General features: G+C 32.9%; 1 protein-coding gene and 1 long non-coding RNA gene across 4 annotated transcripts in view; one reads left to right on the forward strand and one right to left on the reverse strand.

The window, feature by feature from the left end:
* The first annotated feature begins 2,072 nt into the window (after positions 1–2,072).
* LOC143064266 (uncharacterized) overlaps positions 2,073–18,930 on the forward strand; it is a 51,585-nt gene continuing 34,727 nt past the window's right edge. Inside the window, exon 1 of one of the 3 annotated variants that reach the window (XM_076236986.1) lies at positions 2,073–2,138. The gene's annotated coding sequence lies outside the window, so the exon portion shown is untranslated. Of the gene's footprint in view, positions 2,139–6,818; positions 6,835–18,930 lie in introns of those variants that run through there. The other 2 variants (XM_076236989.1, XM_076236988.1) reach the window with 2 other exon arrangements.
* LOC143064268 (uncharacterized) lies at positions 4,287–5,250 on the reverse strand. Its single transcript, XR_012975210.1, has 2 exons — positions 5,152–5,250; positions 4,287–4,407 (listed from the first exon to the last, which is right to left on the reverse strand). It is a non-coding gene; the product is annotated as an uncharacterized LOC143064268 (long non-coding RNA).

Consider the following 18,930-nt stretch of genomic DNA (forward strand, 5'->3'; position numbering starts at 1 on the left):
CTAGAGGGGAAAATTGGTATTCCCAAGAAATTGATTGGTCCAAATGCAACTTGGTATAACAAATACCTTATATATTGTGTTTGGCAATGAACATCCTTGATTGACCTTGAATATAGGTAAAACGTAATCCTTTTAAAATTAAATTTGAAAAAGAATTTAATAGAAATATATATTGCACTAGCTTTAATTGCATAAAATGTATGAATCATATAAAAATAACAGGTGGCTTTAGTATAGTAGGGGCTTTCTGATTCCGGATAGAATATATTACTTTGATGAATGTATTCCTGATGGCTATCATGATACTACAAGCTTTTAAAAAAGAGTGCATACAATTTTTTTGTTAAAAAAAGTTAAATTGACTATTGAAAAGAATTTGATTGTATCATTTTGAAATGCATTCATGACATATTATTATCAAAGGGGTCATATTGAAGATGAGATTTAACCTGAAAATAAATTTAGATCAAGTTAGGTGAAAGATGAGGAAGTTGCAGTATGTGAAACAATTTAAGATATATAAGAAAGACGACTTCTTCAGTTTGGGTAAAAAAAGTCATGTAAATTTGCTGGAAAAATTAAGCAGAAACATATGACCTTGGATTCTTTGAGAACTGATTAAAAAAATAAATGCATGATTATTCTGAAGAGAAAAAATGCTACGTGCTTTTGATTGGTATCTATGTTTTCACATCCAACACAACCTGTTGGCATTTCAGCTTGTCACCTCTTCAACTGTTGCCATTTAGCAACTTCAGCTTATCATGGCTACAACCTAGTTAAAAAGAATAGAGTCGAGAATGAGAGAAATGTTAAAGTTCTTGTACTAATAACTTATTAAGAATGGCTATCAGGTCCAAAACATAGTTTTGATTTATGAAAAAAGTGTTTGTCGAACCTGCATGGATAGTTGCAAGGCTTAGACATTGATGCAGCAATCTTATCTCTAGTGAAATCAGCAGTTATAAGATCTATAAAAGTGTTTTACTATGTGAATAAAGTCATAAAATCTGTAATATTTTTTTTTAAATTTAATTAAGAACTGCTTTTATGAAAAAGTAGATATAAAAAGATGTGGTATGAGTGCAAATGAGACAACTCTCCATCCAATTTGTAAAAGTAAACCTCTAAAGGATAGAATTCAGATTTTTTAAAATTTTTCTATCCCATAGATCGTAATTGCACATTATTCATACTGGTACTGTTTAAAGCAACAATAAGTAGACATTTTGTTAGTGAAACAGCTTAATACTTTGTCTTGGTGTAGTTTTTTATACAACTTTGAATTATGTATTACAAACTTTCACTTTCACTTGACATTGAAATAGTATTAAAAATGGAATTTTTGGTCCACAATGCTCTTCAACTTCATAATTTATTTGGCCTTTTAAACATTTTTTGATATGGCGTCAAATACTTTAAATAATTGTATTCCAGTTGGAACATTCCGACCGTACTTGAAACCTTATTGGAAAAATCAAAATCTTAATAACAGTCATATCGAGCAAAGAAATGCAAGACGTAAATGGGTAAACAACAATAAAACAAGGGAACAAACTGATCTCAGCTATTTCATAACTTCAGTCATCAGTTATTTAGTTTTAGATTAAAGATCTATTTGATAATATTTTTAGTTGATTAAATATAAACAAGATGATTGTCTACCATCAGTTAATCTTATCATTTACATAACCCAAATAAATATAACTTATAACATGTGTCTGTAGTTTTCTAAAACATTGTATTTGATTTGTGTTTGAAAGTTAAACACAAAGTTTTCAGTTTTACCCTGGAGGTATTGTAAAACATTATGTGAAACCATACACTCGACTTCATTTGCTTTAATTCTGAAAAGAAACATTTGATATATTTTTGTTGAAGATCTGTTACATTATAAAATCATGTTTTCATTGATCCTTTGTGGTGAAAATTTAATGCCATAACTGTTAATATTTTGATAAAGGATAGTTAAGGGGAGACAACTTCTGACACCACAAGTAAAATTTGTGTATTGTTCAGGTGAAAAGCTTTGTCTGTATTTTCGTTTGTATTCAATTGATCTAAATTTTCAGGAGTAGCTGTGAGTACATTTTCACCTGTTTACTAGGATTTGAAGAGAGTTTAATTTTTCCATTTATGTGAGTACATGTATATTTACTTTATATTTTATACAGAAAACATTTTAGTAAACAATTTTGCATAAGAAACACCTTTTTTTTTATTATTAACTGTAGTTGCATCACTGTACCTATGCTTAATATTCTGATTCAGATTCCAACAATGAGAAAAAACCCTCAAAAAGCAATTTAAATGTAGTATGCTTGCCAGTGAGGCAATTCTCCACAAGAAACTTAGTCAACATTGAGATATGGCCTTAGTCAACATTGAGATATGGCCTTTACATACTTTGAAACTTGTATTTTATAAATTGTTTTCTTCATAATTTGATTTAATTTTCCTTTCTTTGAAATTCATGTCATGTTGGCTCCTTCTTGGGGAGTGTACATTTCTTTGTTGATTTGATATACACATGTTTGTAGTGAGATTTCCCATTTGAATGAATGTTATTTTTAGCCCCCATGCAACACTGTATGGAGACCTGCCCAGTCTTATAAGCGCTCTATAATACACACAATTTTCCAACTCATGGTGAAATTTATGTCAAACCTTTATATCAGCAATTTTTTGAACTTCCTAAAAAATCAGTGCTGAACACTATTTTCATTTAAGAAGTTACGCCCCTTAGAATGTGTTGAAATGATCTTGAAGATGTAATTTAATTAACCTTGAACTTTGAATTCAAGGTTGAAATATTGCTGATGGAAAAGCCTGTCCAGTCCAAAACTTTATCTTTTTGATGAAGAAGTGTGATATTTTACATGTGGGTTTGTTACATATCACAATGATCTTGTACTAAGCAGTCTGGGAATTCATGGCAAGCCATAACTCTACAATGTTATGGTAACCCATAACCTTCATAGTTATGGATATCCATAACTGTGCATTTTGAGGGTGGGAGAAATTATTTTTCATTTATCTTGATAAGGTTATGGGCATCCATTACCTTTCTAGTTAGGGTTTACCATAACCTTCGGTCATAAAAAGGTTTTGGTAGTCCATACCATAAACAAAAGGCTGTATTTCGTGTTTTCCTGATCCATGCTGATCATGTCATCCATATCAGAATACAATACAATTATTAGAGAAAATATAAATGTTAGAATTTTATCCTCGGTATAAAGACATCAGACAGTGGCGGATCCAGAACTTTTCCTAAAGGGGGGGGGGCCGCTGACTGACCTAAGAGGGGGCCCGCTCCAGTCATGCTTCAATGATTCCCTATATAATCAACCAAATTTTTCCCACGAAGGGGGGGGGGCCGGGCCCCCCAGGCCCCCCCCCCTGGATCCGCCTATGCGCATCATTCGTAAATATAGCTCAACATGCAGACTTCTAATACGTTCAGGTATTTCACATCCAATTTTTTATGGAAATATTCTTTATAAAGCACAAAGGTGTCAGTATTCACCTCAGAAACTTACAAAACCTTTGAATAGACTTATTAAGAAGGGATATAATTACGATACTGTTGTCAAGTCATTAAAGATTGCATATTTTGGCGTTAATATTGAGTCACTGATAAGGTCTTTGCATCGGAACTAAACACATTTATTCTAAAAACAGTTGTTGGCATGACACGAGTTATGTTCTTCTCATATATGTTATGGTTCCGATGCAAAGAATGCAAAAATGGGTCGATGCCTCTGCTGGTGGACTATTAGTCCCTGAGGGTATCACCACCCCAGTAGCCAGTACTTCGGTACTGGCATGAATATACGGATTTTTTGTGTTATTAAAATTTACTGTTACAAAATGATAGAAATTATTATAAATTAAGGAATGTATCTCCCTCATGCAAAGCTCTGGTTCCTTTCACGGATTTGGCTATACTTTTTGGACCTTTTTGATTATAGCTCTTCATCTTTTATATAAGCTTTGGATTTCAAATATTTTGGCTACGAGCATCACTGAAGAGACATGTATTGTCGAAACCTATCTTATACACATGCATATGTCAACCTGAACATGCATGCCATATTTGCCATTGGACATTATGCAAACATTATACACATTATAAGTTGAAATTACATTGACTAAAACTTGTGTCCCAAATTCAGATTTTTCAATACAACTTCTCTTTCTAAACTAAAACGTTACACTTCTAAAAGGGGTAAATTTTAAGTCAATAATCATTGATAATTGGCTTAAATGAGAACAAAACACCATTTTACATCAATTATTTGATTTATTTAAGAATACATTGAAAAAGTCAATCAATTGTCTTATTCAAAATCACTTGGAATGTCTTGTAGTGTCTTTATATCTTTTTCTTGCTGTGCCATGCTTCTGAAAGAAAGAAAAATAATCTTATATTCATATATAAACTTCTTGCACATTCCTTTAATAGAGAACAATTCACGTTGCCTAAAGCATGTACATCCCCTCCTCTTTAAAGTTTTGAAACAAATTATAACGATGATAGTCTGTCAGAAGGGGACGATAAATGGCTGACCGTGTTAAGAGAGCAATATGCCAGGCTATATATATGAAGATGTCTATCTAGGGCTATTTTATTCTAAAATTAACAGTAATAAAATTAAAAACTAATAAAATACTATTAGTCTGAACTTTTTCTGTTCTCCAGTATATCTTTGAAATTTTACTCTTCTTCAAGATACCATGGATATATAATATGAGCTGTATTTCATTTTTATTTACATGTTGGCAACCCCCCTTTTTTTCATTGCAAGAACTGCCTTTATCTGTTATTGGTATCAATCATTTTGTCAATTATTCGTTCAGCTTGTTCAATGAAATAAACAACTGCTCCCTATTAAAGTTACGGATATCCGTAACCTTTCTTTTGTTTTGGTAAACCGTAACCATTCAGGTGAAAAAAGTTAGGGTTAACCATAACTTTCGTATATATTTTGTTTTTTGAACGAGTTTGGAAAAGCGTAATTTCTTTAAATAAAAGCGTAATTGCGTATTTGAGTATTGCAAAATGTAAATTAATCATTTGTATAACACTACATGCAAGTTCATTCATGTGTAACATATAATATTGCCGCAGTCGGCGTATTTACGTACCCCTTGAATGCGATGTCGAAGGTTGTTGTTCGTCCATTTTTACACAGTGACCCGGATGTCAATGTAAACAAAATACCGACTTTGGTGAGGTAACGGTTTGAGATCCGGAATATATCGAAAGCGACAATGAAGACGTCACCGTAATAAAATGAAAGAGGATTAGGTATTGGTATCTCAAAACATTGAAAGGTTATGGGTTACCATAACATTGTAGAGTTATGGCTTGCCATGAATTCCCAGACTGCTAAGGCCTCAAGGTTGTTTTTACAAGTAACCTTGTCTGGTCCAGAGTTTTTTTCTTTCTTTTGACATAGACTTTTCCTATTGGATACTGACATATGACCAGGTTTTATTACAACTGATAAGTATTCGTACTGTCTTAATACAGTCATGTCTACTTAAAATTAAACTCGAAGGAGAGACATGTTTTTGTTCCCTTAACCACTGCTAGTTGCATTTCAAAATCTATCTTCACACAGAAACCATTATAAAAGTTTTACATTTTACATTTGAAAATGTATTTTCTGATAGAACGCTTTAATTTTTGTAACATGTAATCAATATCATCCATTATGTTTGGTTCATTAAAACATGCATTTAAACAGCCATTAAGAGTAACCAGTTACATTGATGGATTGTTATAGTGTATTGGTGGAAGCCTGCTACTGAGAAATGTAATTTGTTTTACAGTAATTTAAGATGTCACTTGTTAATATGTTATATTTTAAAATTTGGTTCAGTGGTAGATTTTGGATTGGTTTATCTTTGATACTTTATTTTTCTGCCAGCCTACAATAATATTGAGGCATATAAATAAGTTTCGTTCCCCTACTTTAGTTTGCCTCAACCAAATATTATGAAACACAATGCTTCATTACTATTTAGCACAGATCTATAGGTTGAATTTTGGTGTCGTCACTTTTGCTGTTTTTCACTTTTTGTCCCTTTATAAATGAAAAAATTGCTAAATTTGCCATTTCCACACTCTGACTCTAGTTGTTATGGGACTTAAACACAATGTGTATTACCACCAAACACTGATTAAGTTCAAATTGAGGTAATGTCATTTTCACCATTCTTGAGTTATGTCCCTTTGTAAATTTTGCAGAAATTGAAGCATTTGACATATATTTACAAGCAGGGGCATCTGTGTCCCATGGACAAATTCTTCATAAATTTAAACTGAAATCAATATTTATTAGATTATGAATATTTTGCAATACCTTGATCTATAAAGAATTAAATTTATGCCTGGCAGCTGCATTTCTCTTAAATATGTTACAAAAGTGAATTTTAATAATTCCTTTTATGAGTTATGACTCACAGTGGTTGCTCCATCCTTTAATAGTTAATTAATGATAATTCGATGGAATAAACAATTTGATCACCTGTACAAATGGAAGTCTGAATTGTAACAGGTAATGATGACACAAAGGTGTGATCAACACAATGAAAAATGAAAAATTATCGTTAAGTCATCCAGTGTCAGAAACTCATTTATGATTGTCAAAAGCTAAAATATATGTATGAAATAGATGTTTGTTTCCAGTTTGTGTATAATTTCTCCTTGTTTTGTTTGATGTACTGAATTTGATTATATGGTTATAGGAAATTGATTTTTGTGAGACTTTGTGTGTGTATAGATATTATCTTGTCAGAATAGGTTTCAGGACTGATGTGAAGGTAAGAATTATTTAAATATAAAATTACCTTCCCAGGAGATATTTGTCAAATGTGTATTCAATGACGATGGGTATAATTTTGCTTTTTCTTCACAAAAAAAGTGCTTTCCAATGAAGAAATTGTTTGATATTGTCATTTCGTAAACAGGGTAATAAAAATATGGCTTCTGTGTTTTCCTCTATTTGATGAAAGCACTGTCACACTTATTGATAATTTTGTAACTTACACTTAGAATGAATTGAGGGAAGAGAAATTGAGAGTTGTTTCAGTAGTTTATATTTTTTTTTAAAGAAATTTGAACAATTGTTGCTCATGACAAGAAACTGCTCCCAATTCAAGCTGTCTTTATGTATCAACTGTTAATTTTATTGACAAGCCTAGAGGAGAATGAGATGACCCATAGAGATCATCTGGTTTCAGAGGGGGATTTAGAGGGTTTTTTTTAGGGAGCCCAGGCCTGTCTTTTGTGGGAAAAATTTGTTGATTAAATAGGGAATCACTGAAGCATGACTGGAATGGGTTCCTTCTTAGGCAGTCATTGGGCCCCCTTAAGAAGATTTCTGGATCCGCCACTGGGTCCCATCCCCTCAGTCATGGTCTATTTAGGGTCTATTAACTTTGAAACTTTTGGATTGTTTATTACATATTAAAGTTTGTGATTTACGTCTTGAATAATGAAAAGTCAATGTTGTATTGGTCTAAGGTATTAGTATTTACATATCTCATTTCCACAGAGTTTATCTATGACTTTAAATGGTTTACATAGGAAAAGGGTTAAAAGTATTCAACATTTCTATTCAATCATCAAAATTAAATACAGAGGCGACACATATTTCTGTGTCAGCAGTATATCTTCTTGAGTGCTTTAGCATGATGGTTATCTCATAATGAGGCTCATGGGAGCCTCTGTATTACTACATGCACTGAGTTGCACTTGCAATCTAATTCACATACAGCATGACTAAGTGGGTTTGGTTGCCTTATTTCAAGCTGTTGTTTATTGTCATCATTAAAAAGGTAAACATATTACATTTGTATTAAAATTATGTAAGTTTATTTACATTTGCTTAAATGTGGTTGAATGTACTGTTAAATTTGAGGATTGCCTTAATTCCTCTTCTCATTATTTGAAGACAAGTTAGATAAAAGGTAGGATATCATAAATCACCTTATACTAAGTTGAAGAATTATGTTTGAATCTTTTTAAAATCTAATCTTTTTAGGAATTTATGCCAGGCCATCATAATGTTCCATAATACTTTACTTTACTAGTATCTTATGGCCTATTATGGTATAATTTTCTAGAACAGCTATATACCAGTACATGTAGTTACTTCTGCATCATCTGTGTAGAGAGCATGGGCGGATCTAGGGGGGGGGGGGCAGGCCCCCCCTTTCATGGGAAAAATTTGGTTGATTATATAGGGAATCACTGATGCATGACTGAAGTAGGCCCCCCCCTTTAGGAAAAGTTCTGGTTCCGCCACTGGAGAGGATACAGAAATCAAGGACAGAGGACAGAGACAGCAACCATAAGATAACAAAAGACACCTTGAACTTTGTAAAACGAAAATACTATTAACTCCCTTTGGTTATTCTCATATTCCCTTATAAGATAAAGTACAGTTCTTTGTCTTTCTCTGATGGTCTAAACCTGTCTATCACTATATTCCTTTGTCTATTAGACATCTTTACATTACTTTGAAGGATGAAACCAGTGTACCTTTACAGCACTTTGCCTTTGTCTGAAGGATTATATAAGTGTACCAGTTCCTTATTTTACCTTCCTCTGAAGCCCAACAATACATTACCAAGATATCCAGAATATAAGTGCAGCACTTGAGCATTTTTAGCTTACCTTTTGCCATCACTTGGCATCCGTCATTGTCCGTCGTTGTCGTCGTCGTAAACTATTTCAAAGATCTCCTCCTCTGAAACTACTGAACCAATTCAAACCAAACTTCATCTGATTGATTCCTAGGGTATCTAGAATAAAGTTTGTGTTTTAATTCCCATTTCATCAAAAAACATGGCCGCCATGGCTAAAAATAGAACATAGGGGTAAAATGCAGTTTTTGGCTCAAACTCAAAAACTCAAAAACCAAAGCATTTAGAGCAAATTTGACATGGGATAAAATTGTTTATCAGGTCAAGATCTATCTGCCCTGAAATTTTCAGATGAATAGGACAACCCATTGTTGGGTTGCTGCCCCTAAAATGGTAATTTTAAGGAAATTTTACTGTTTTTGGTTATTATCTTGAATATTATTATAGATAAGATAAACTGTAAACAGCAATAATGTTCAGCAAAGTAAGATTTACAAATAAGTCAACATGACCGAAATGGTCAATTGACCCCTATAGGAGTTATTGTCCTTTATAGTCAATTTTTAAGCATTTTTCGTAAATCTTAGTAATCTTTTACAAAAATCTTCTCCTCTGAAACTTCTGGGCCAAATTAATCCAAACTTGGCTACAATCATCATTGGGGTATCTACTTTAAAAAATGTGTGGCGTGACTCTGCCAACCAACCAAGATGGCCGCCATGGCTATAAATAGAACATTTAGGTAAAATGTAGATTTTGGCTTATAATCCTAAAACCAAAGCATTTAGAGCAAATCTGACATGGAGTAAAAGTGTTTATCAGGTCAAGATGTATCTGCCCTGAAATTTTCAGATGAATCAGACTACTGGTTGTTGGGTTGCTGCCCCTGAATTGGTAATTTTAAGGAAATTTTGCTGTTTTTGGTTATTATCTTGAATATAATTATAGATAAACTGTTAACAGCAAAAATGTTCAGCAAAGTTAGATCTACAAATAAGTCAACATGACCGAAATGGTCAGTTGACCCCTTTAGGAGTTATTGCCCTTTATAGTCAATTTTTAACCATTTTTCGTAAATCTTAGTAATCTTTTACAAAAATCTTCTCCTCTGAAACTACTGGGCCAAATTAATCCAAACTTGGCCACAATCATCTTTGGGTAATGTGTCCAGTGACCCGGCCATCCAACCAAGATGGCCGCCATGGCAAAAATAGAACATAGGGGTAAAATGCAGTTTTTGGCTTATAACTCAAAAACCAAAGCATTTAGAGCAAATCTGACATGGGATAAAATTGTTTATCAGGTCAAGATCTATCTGCCCTGAAATTTTCAGATGAATAGGACAACCCATTGTTGGGTTGCTGCCCCTAAAATGGTAATTTTAAGGAAATTTTACTGTTTTTGGTTATTATCTTGAATATTATTATAGATAAGATAAACTTTAAACAGCAATAATGTACAGCAAAGTAAGATTTACAAATAAGTCAACATGACTGAAATGGTCAATTGACCCCCTAAGGAGTTATTGTCCTTTATAGTCAATTTTTAACAATTTTTATAAAATTTGTAAATTTTTACTAACATTTTCCACTGAAACTACTGGGCCAAGTTCATTATAGATAGAGATAACTGTAAGCAGCAAGAATGTTCAGTAAAGTAAGACGTACAAACACATCACCATCACCAAAACACAATTTTGTCATGAATCCGTCTGCTTCCTTTGTTTAATATTCACATAGACCAAGGTGAGCGACACAGGCTCTTTAAAGCCTCTAGTTTCATGTTGATCTCTGCTTTCACTGAATATCCAAACAGGTTACAGGTATTATACTTCAACTTCTTTAAAAGGACTGAATCTGAGTGTATGACTACATTTATTTTGGACTTTTTAGCTATTTTGATATCTGCAGTGATGAATACGGAAATATTTGAATTATTTTAGCTATTATTTTCTCAGTCATGCTCTTTCTAATTTTAGACTATTTCATGTTTAGTGTAAATGTATGATATACTTTCATGATTACCCACTTGTAAATTATCCATTGATAGTTTGTCATTGATTTTAGAAGCACTTAATTGTGTGGCTAGCCATTAGAGGAAATTATGTAAATGTGAAATCACATTACACAAATACGGAAACATTGAATGTACTAAAATAGATTATGTTTTACAAATATAAAACAATAATTGAGAAATTATTTTATGGCGGAAAATTGCATTTTATTGCACATGATATCCTTGATCACACATGATTATTTGTAAGCAGAAATCAAAAGAGGATTTAGAAAAAATACAGGTCTGTGAAACAGGATACACATAATAAAACATATGTTAGTGGTACTCAAGTTAAGCTACATTTTTGTTCTTTTAATGTTAATGTAATTACTACTGCATTGAATATAGATCATCATCCATTTTCTTCCAAGTTATTGTAGAGAAAAATATAGGATCTTGCAGTAACTGTTGCTACTTACAAGAATGTTCTCGTAGGTTTTCACCAGTTCATAGAACATTATTTTTTTACCAAATTGGAACCTTTCAAACTACAAACTGTGGGTTTACCTGTTTAAATTCTCTAATGCCAGGCCCTTTTAAGGTATTAGTTTTACTCATTATTGACGACCAGTCATTGACAATATGATAGTTGCTTACATCCATGTCCTTTGGGTTTTTTTTTGTGGACAGTTGATCTCATTTCCAATTATACATCCTCTCCTTAATGTTATACAGAGGTAAAGACATATACATCCTCTTCTTCATGTTATACAGAGGTAAACATCCTCTCCTTAATGTTATACAGAGATAAAGACATAAACATCCTCTCCTTAATGTTATATAGAGGTAAAGACATAAACATCCTCTCCTTAATGTTATACAGAGGTAAAGACATATACATCCTCTCCTTAATGTTATACAGAGGTAAAGACATAAACATCCTCTCCTTAATGTTATACAGAGGTAAAGACATAAACATCCTCTTCTTAATGTTATACAGAGGTAAAGACATAAACATCCTCTCCTTAATGTTATACAGAGGTAAAGACATAAACATCCTCTCCTTAATGTTATACAGAGGTAAAGACATAAACATCCTCTCCTTAATGTTATACAGAGGTAAAGACATAAACATCCTCTCCTTAATGTTATACAGAGGTAAAGACATAAACATCCTCTCCTTACTGTTATACAGAGGTAAAGACATAAACATCCTCTCCTTAATGTTATACAGAGGTAAAGACATATACATCCTCTCCTTAATGTTATACAGAGATAGCCATAAACATCCTCTCCTTAATGTTATACAGAGGTAGACATAAACATCCTCTCCTTAATGTTATACAGATATAAAGACATAAACATCCTCTCCTTAATGTTATACAGAGATAAAGACATAAACATCCTCTTCTTAATGTTATACAGAGATAAAGACATTAAACATCCTCTCCTTAATGTTATACAGAGGTAAAGACATAAACATCCTCTCCTTAATGTTATATAGAGGTAAAGACATAAACATCCTCTCCTTAATGTTATTCAGAGGTAAAGAATAAACATCCTCTCCTTAATGTTATATAGAGGTAAAGACATAAACATCCTCTCCTTAATGTTATACAGAGGTAAAGACATAAACATCTTCTCCTTCATGTTATACAGAGGTAAAGACATAAACATCCTCTCCTTCATGTTATACAGAGGTAAAGACATAAACATCCTCTCCTTAATGTTATACAGAGGTAAAGACATAAACATCCTCTCCTTAATGTTATACAGAGGTAAAGACATAAACATCCTCTTCTTAATGTTATACAGAGGTAAAGGCATAAAGATCCTCTCCTTAATGTTATACAGAGATAAAGACATAAACATCCTCTCCTTAATGTTATACAGAGGTAAACATCCTCTCCTTAATGTTATACAGAGGTAAAGACATAAACATCCTCTTCTTAATGTTATACAGAGGTAAAGGCATAAACATCCTCTCCTTAATGTTATACAGAGATAAAGACATAAACATCCTCTCCTTAATGTTATACAGAGGTAAACATCCTCTCCTTAATGTTATACAGAGGTAAAGACATATACATCCTCTTCTTCATGTTATACAGAGGTAAACATCCTCTCCTTAATGTTATACAGAGATAAAGACATAAACATCCTCTCCTTAATGTTATATAGAGGTAAAGACATAAACATCCTCTCCTTAATGTTATACAGAGGTAAAGACATATACATCCTCTCCTTAATGTTATACAGAGGTAAAGACATAAACATCCTCTCCTTAATGTTATACAGAGGTAAAGACATAAACATCCTCTTCTTAATGTTATACAGAGGTAAAGACATAAACATCCTCTCCTTAATGTTATACAGAGGTAAAGACATAAACATCCTCTCCTTAATGTTATACAGAGGTAAAGACATAAACATCCTCTCCTTAATGTTATACAGAGGTAAAGACATAAACATCCTCTCCTTAATGTTATACAGAGGTAAAGACATAAACATCCTCTCCTTACTGTTATACAGAGGTAAAGACATAAACATCCTCTCCTTAATGTTATACAGAGGTAAAGACATATACATCCTCTCCTTAATGTTATACAGAGATAGCCATAAACATCCTCTCCTTAATGTTATACAGAGGTAGACATAAACATCCTCTCCTTAATGTTATACAGATATAAAGACATAAACATCCTCTCCTTAATGTTATACAGAGATAAAGACATAAACATCCTCTTCTTAATGTTATACAGAGATAAAGACATTAAACATCCTCTCCTTAATGTTATACAGAGGTAAAGACATAAACATCCTCTCCTTAATGTTATATAGAGGTAAAGACATAAACATCCTCTCCTTAATGTTATTCAGAGGTAAAGAATAAACATCCTCTCCTTAATGTTATATAGAGGTAAAGACATAAACATCCTCTCCTTAATGTTATACAGAGGTAAAGACATAAACATCTTCTCCTTCATGTTATACAGAGGTAAAGACATAAACATCCTCTCCTTCATGTTATACAGAGGTAAAGACATAAACATCCTCTCCTTAATGTTATACAGAGGTAAAGACATAAACATCCTCTCCTTAATGTTATACAGAGGTAAAGACATAAACATCCTCTTCTTAATGTTATACAGAGGTAAAGGCATAAAGATCCTCTCCTTAATGTTATACAGAGATAAAGACATAAACATCCTCTCCTTAATGTTATACAGAGGTAAACATCCTCTCCTTAATGTTATACAGAGGTAAAGACATAAACATCCTCTTCTTAATGTTATACAGAGGTAAAGGCATAAACATCCTCTCCTTAATGTTATACAGAGATAAAGACATAAACATCCTCTCCTTAATGTTATACAGAGGTAAACATCCTCTCCTTAATGTTATACAGAGGTAAAGACATAAACATCCTCTTCTTAATGTTATACAGAGGTAAAGACATAAAAAATCCTCTCCTTAATGTTATACAGAGGTAAAGACATAAACATCCTCTTCTTAATGTTATACAGAGGTAAAGACATAAACATCCTCTCCTTACTGTTATACAGAGGTAAAGACATATACATCCTCTCCTTAATGTTATACAGAGATAGACATAAACATCCTCTCCTTAATGTTATACAGAGGTAGACATAAACATCCTCCAGAGATGCAAACAGTTTTTTTTTCCTGTCAGACAATGGGGCCTACAGGGTACCAAGTTTTGCCAGACCCATCAAATTTCTGCCAGACCCATATTTTCACTCAAAAATCAAATGAAATTATGCTATTGAACAAACGTTAATTTTGATTTTGTTGATATTATTATTATTTTAAAATAACCTGTGATTCATAACAATTGTAGTTTATTGAATAATACATTACATAATATTGATCTGATTAAAAGTTATTCTTCACAAGAGTACTTGGAAACAAGATAGTCATTGGTAGTTTCATTCTGTTCAAATTCAAAATCTGACTCATAGTCGTACAAAGACCGCTTTACAGCTTTATCAACTTGAATAGGTGACTGGTTTGGTCTTTTACCGGGTTTCGACCCACTTACAAATTTTATCGGCCATGACATATTTCCTGAACTTATCAACTATGCTTAATAGACCTCCTTCCTAGAGAGCGAATTTCTAAAACAAAAAACATGACGGAAATACGGAGAATTGTTCGGGGCGAGATGGATAAGGTACGAAAGACTATTACTGGGCGGAAATACTGGTTCCCGGAGTTAGAAAATGCGGGGGAACAGGACATTTACTTTTATTAAAGATGATCGCAATTTTATAAAGAAAATACTCTGCCGGGGCCGACGGGGATTTCAGTTTTGGCGGACCCAAGCGGACTTAAATATTGCCGGCCATCAGGTCCTGCACAGCTACGAGTTTTGCCGGACCTGCATAAATTCTGCCCCTTAGGTCCGACGGGTCCGACGATTAGTTGCATCTCTGATCCTCTCCTTAATGTTATACAGAGATAAAGACATAAACATCCTCTCCTTAATGTTATACAGAGATAAAGACATTAAACATCCTCTCCTTAATGTTATACAGAGGTAAAGACATAAACATCCTCTCCTTAATGTTATACAGAGGTAAAGACATAACCATCCTCTCCTTAATGTTATACAGAGGTAAAGACAGAAACATCCTCTCCTTAATGTTATACAGAAGTAAAGCCATAAACATCCTCTCCTAAATGTTATACAGAGGTAAAGACATAAACAAAGCAGTACAACTTGATATTACAAAGGCTTTAAGCATGTTAAGCACAATTACTTATTTTGAAAGTCTATACTTTGTTGAAATTAGCTTATATTTGAGGTAAAGACATAAACATCCTCTCCTTAATGTTATACAGAGATAAAGACATTAAACATCCTCTCCTTAATGTTATACAGAGGTAAAGACATAAACATCCTCTCCTTAATGTTATATAGAGGTAAAGACATAAACATCCTCTCCTTAATGTTATATAGAGGTAAAGACATTAAACATTATCTCCTTAATGTTATACAGAGGTAAAGACATAAACATCCTCTCCTTAATGTTATATAGAGGTAAAGACATAAACATCCTCTCCTTAATGTTATACAGAGATAAAGACATTAAACATTATCTCCTTAATGTTATACAGAGGTAAAGACATAAACATCCTCTCCTTAATGTTATATAGAGGTAAAGACATAAACATCCTCTCCTTAATGTTATTCAGAGGTAAAGACATAAACATCCTCTCCTTAATGTTATACAGAGGTAAAGACATAAACATCTTCTCCTTCATGTTATACAGAGGTAAAGACATAAACATCCTCTCCTTCATGTTATACAGAGGTAAAGACATAAACATCCTCTCCTTCATGTTATACAGAGGTAAAGACATAAGCATCCTCTCCTTCATGTTATACAGAGGTAAAGACATAAACATCCTCTCCTTAATGTTATACAGAGGTAAAGACATAAACATCATCTCCTTAGTGTTATACAGAGGTAAAGACATAAACATCCTCTCCTTAATGTTATACAGAGGTAAAGACATAAACATCCTCTCCTTAATGTTATACAGAGGTAAAGACATAAACATCCTCTCCTTAATGTTATACAGAGGTAAAGACATAAACATCCTCTCCTTAATGTTATACAGAGATAAAGACATAAACATCATCTCCTTAGTGTTATACAGAGGTAAAGACATAAACATCCTCTCCTTAATGTTATACAGAGGTAAAATAAACATCCTCTCCTTAATGTTATACAGAGGTAAAGACAGAAACATCCTCTCCTTAATGTTATACAGAGGTAAAGACATAAACATCCTCTCCTTAATGTTATACAGAGGTAAAGACAGAAACATCCTCTCCTTAATGTTATACAGAGGTAAAGACATAAACATCCTCTCCTTAATGTTATACAGAGGTAAAGACAGAAACATCCTCTCCTTAATGTTATACAGAAGTAAAGCCATAAACATCCTCTCCTAAATGTTATACAGAGGTAAAGACATAAACAAAGCAGTACAACTTGATATTACAAAGGCTTTAAGCATGTTAAGCACAATTACTTATTTTGAAAGTCTATACTTTGTTGAAATTAGCTTATATTTGTGTCAGTCTGCAATGCATTGCAGACACCTAGAGAGAATTACTCTCAAACCTGTGCTAGTGACTGTCTTATGCATGCAGTAAGGTGTGAGCTTTCACTCTTATGTTTAATGCCTTACTGTGACTTTAGGATAAAAAATCTGTTCCTTTTCTCTTGGTTTTCTTTGCTGCATGTATGGATTTTGTATCATGATTTGAGACATCATATCACTTTTTCCATATTTTTTTTAGTTTATTGTATTTTTAAGAAATTTATAACAATCAGGTGGACATGATATTTGTATAAAAACAAAATATCCAAAACATAGTCAAAAGTAAAACATCGGGAAAGGTAATCATGTCATGTTTAATAAATTAAATGACTTAACAATAAAATGTCATGTTTTACCACTTAATGGATTTTAATTCTCCCATAAATGGTCCGCTACCACTTATCTGACGGACAGGAAACTGAAATCATGTCCGTTCACATCAATAGAGGGTTTGTTTAAAATGGGCGAAAGGAAATAAACTTTTCCATCTCAGATATTTGTCTTTATATTGTGTTAAGTTATCTGTAAATAAAGGTCTAAAAGTTTCAGTGGTTAAGAGAAAGCATCATTTGGAAATCCATTAATTTGTTGTAAGTACATCATGTTTGGCATGTAATACTGTTTACTTATCAATCATAGCATGTTTGCTTAAAGAAATGACCTGAAAGAATTGGAATGAATTATGTTTTATTTAAAAGAGAGAAAAAATTTAAGTGGAGATTGTGTCCTGATGATGGTTATTAAGGTCAGTGCCTTAGCATATTCTGGAATCAAAGGGGAATCACTTTCATAAACAAATATTTTGTGATATTTATGATTTTTGTTTTTTAAATTGTTGATGGAAAGAAAATTACTAAGATTATCCATATGAATGAAAGGAATGTGGGGAACATCAAACCCAGCAACACAAATAAAAAAGGGTATTATTTTTCATTTTGTAATGAACATTGCATGAATTAGCATAAAATTTCAATGTATAATAGATATTAAGATCTCATTTTCTTTTGATAGCTTGTGGTATTTAATAATCTTGTTGACATAAGTGTAATTAAAAACTTATAGAAAAATGGGTCAATAGATATTGTTTAACTTTCAAAGGCCACACTGATCTGATTTTCAGTTTGTAATTATTATGAATATTGCTGTTATTATCTGATTCATAATTTTTTAGAACCCCCATTTTCATCTGGTCTTAAAAAATGGTGCACTTCAGTAAGTGTTTTCAATTCATGAATTGTGATTAGAAATAAATTGGATTAAAAGAGTATAGTTTTTTATACCCCCGCTTTAAAAAAGGGGGGGGTATACTGTTTTACCTCTGTCTGTCCGTCAGTCCGTCCGTCAGTCCGTCAGTCCGTCCGTCAGTCTGTCCGTCAGTCAGTCCGTCCCATGAAACTTTCGTCACATTTTTCTCAGGAACTACACATCCACCCTTTCTGTAATTTGGTATCAACATTTATATATGTTAGCCATACCGTGTGATGCGTTTTCAGATTCATCACTTGACAACTTCCTGTTTACCGAACACTTGTATGATTTTACACATGATAGCCAAGTTGAAAATTTTCGTCACATTTTTCTCAGCAACTACAATACAAGGATTTCTGAAATTTGGTTTCAGGATTTATATAAGTCAGCTATACCGTGTGATGCGTTTTCAGATTCATCACTCGACAACTTCCTGTTTACCGAACACTTGTATGATTTTACACATGATAGCCAAGTTGAAAATTTTCGTCACATTTTTCTCAGGAACTACAATACAAGGATTTCTGAAATTTGGTTTCAGGATTTATATAAGTCAGCTATACCGTGTGATGCGTTTTCAGATTCATCACTTGACAACTTCCTGTTTACCGAACACTTGCATATTTTTACACTATTAATATTATCCACTTGCGGCGGGGGTATCATCAGTGAGCAGTAGCTCGCAGTTTCACTTGTTTTTTTTGTGCAGAGTTGGAGAAATTTTCATTTTTACCATTTATAGAAATTTGCCCTGATTTTTTCACAGCTTTATTCAATTAATGAATTCAAAAATGCAATCCGGTGTCCTGAGGATTTTTTAAGTGATTTCATGACCTAGCTAGGTATATTCTACTGTGGAGCCACCAAAAGTCAAACTGACTAATAATT

This window comes from Mytilus galloprovincialis, chromosome 2, assembly GCF_965363235.1.
Source record: "Mytilus galloprovincialis chromosome 2, xbMytGall1.hap1.1, whole genome shotgun sequence".
NCBI lineage: Eukaryota > Metazoa > Mollusca > Bivalvia > Mytilida > Mytilidae > Mytilus > Mytilus galloprovincialis.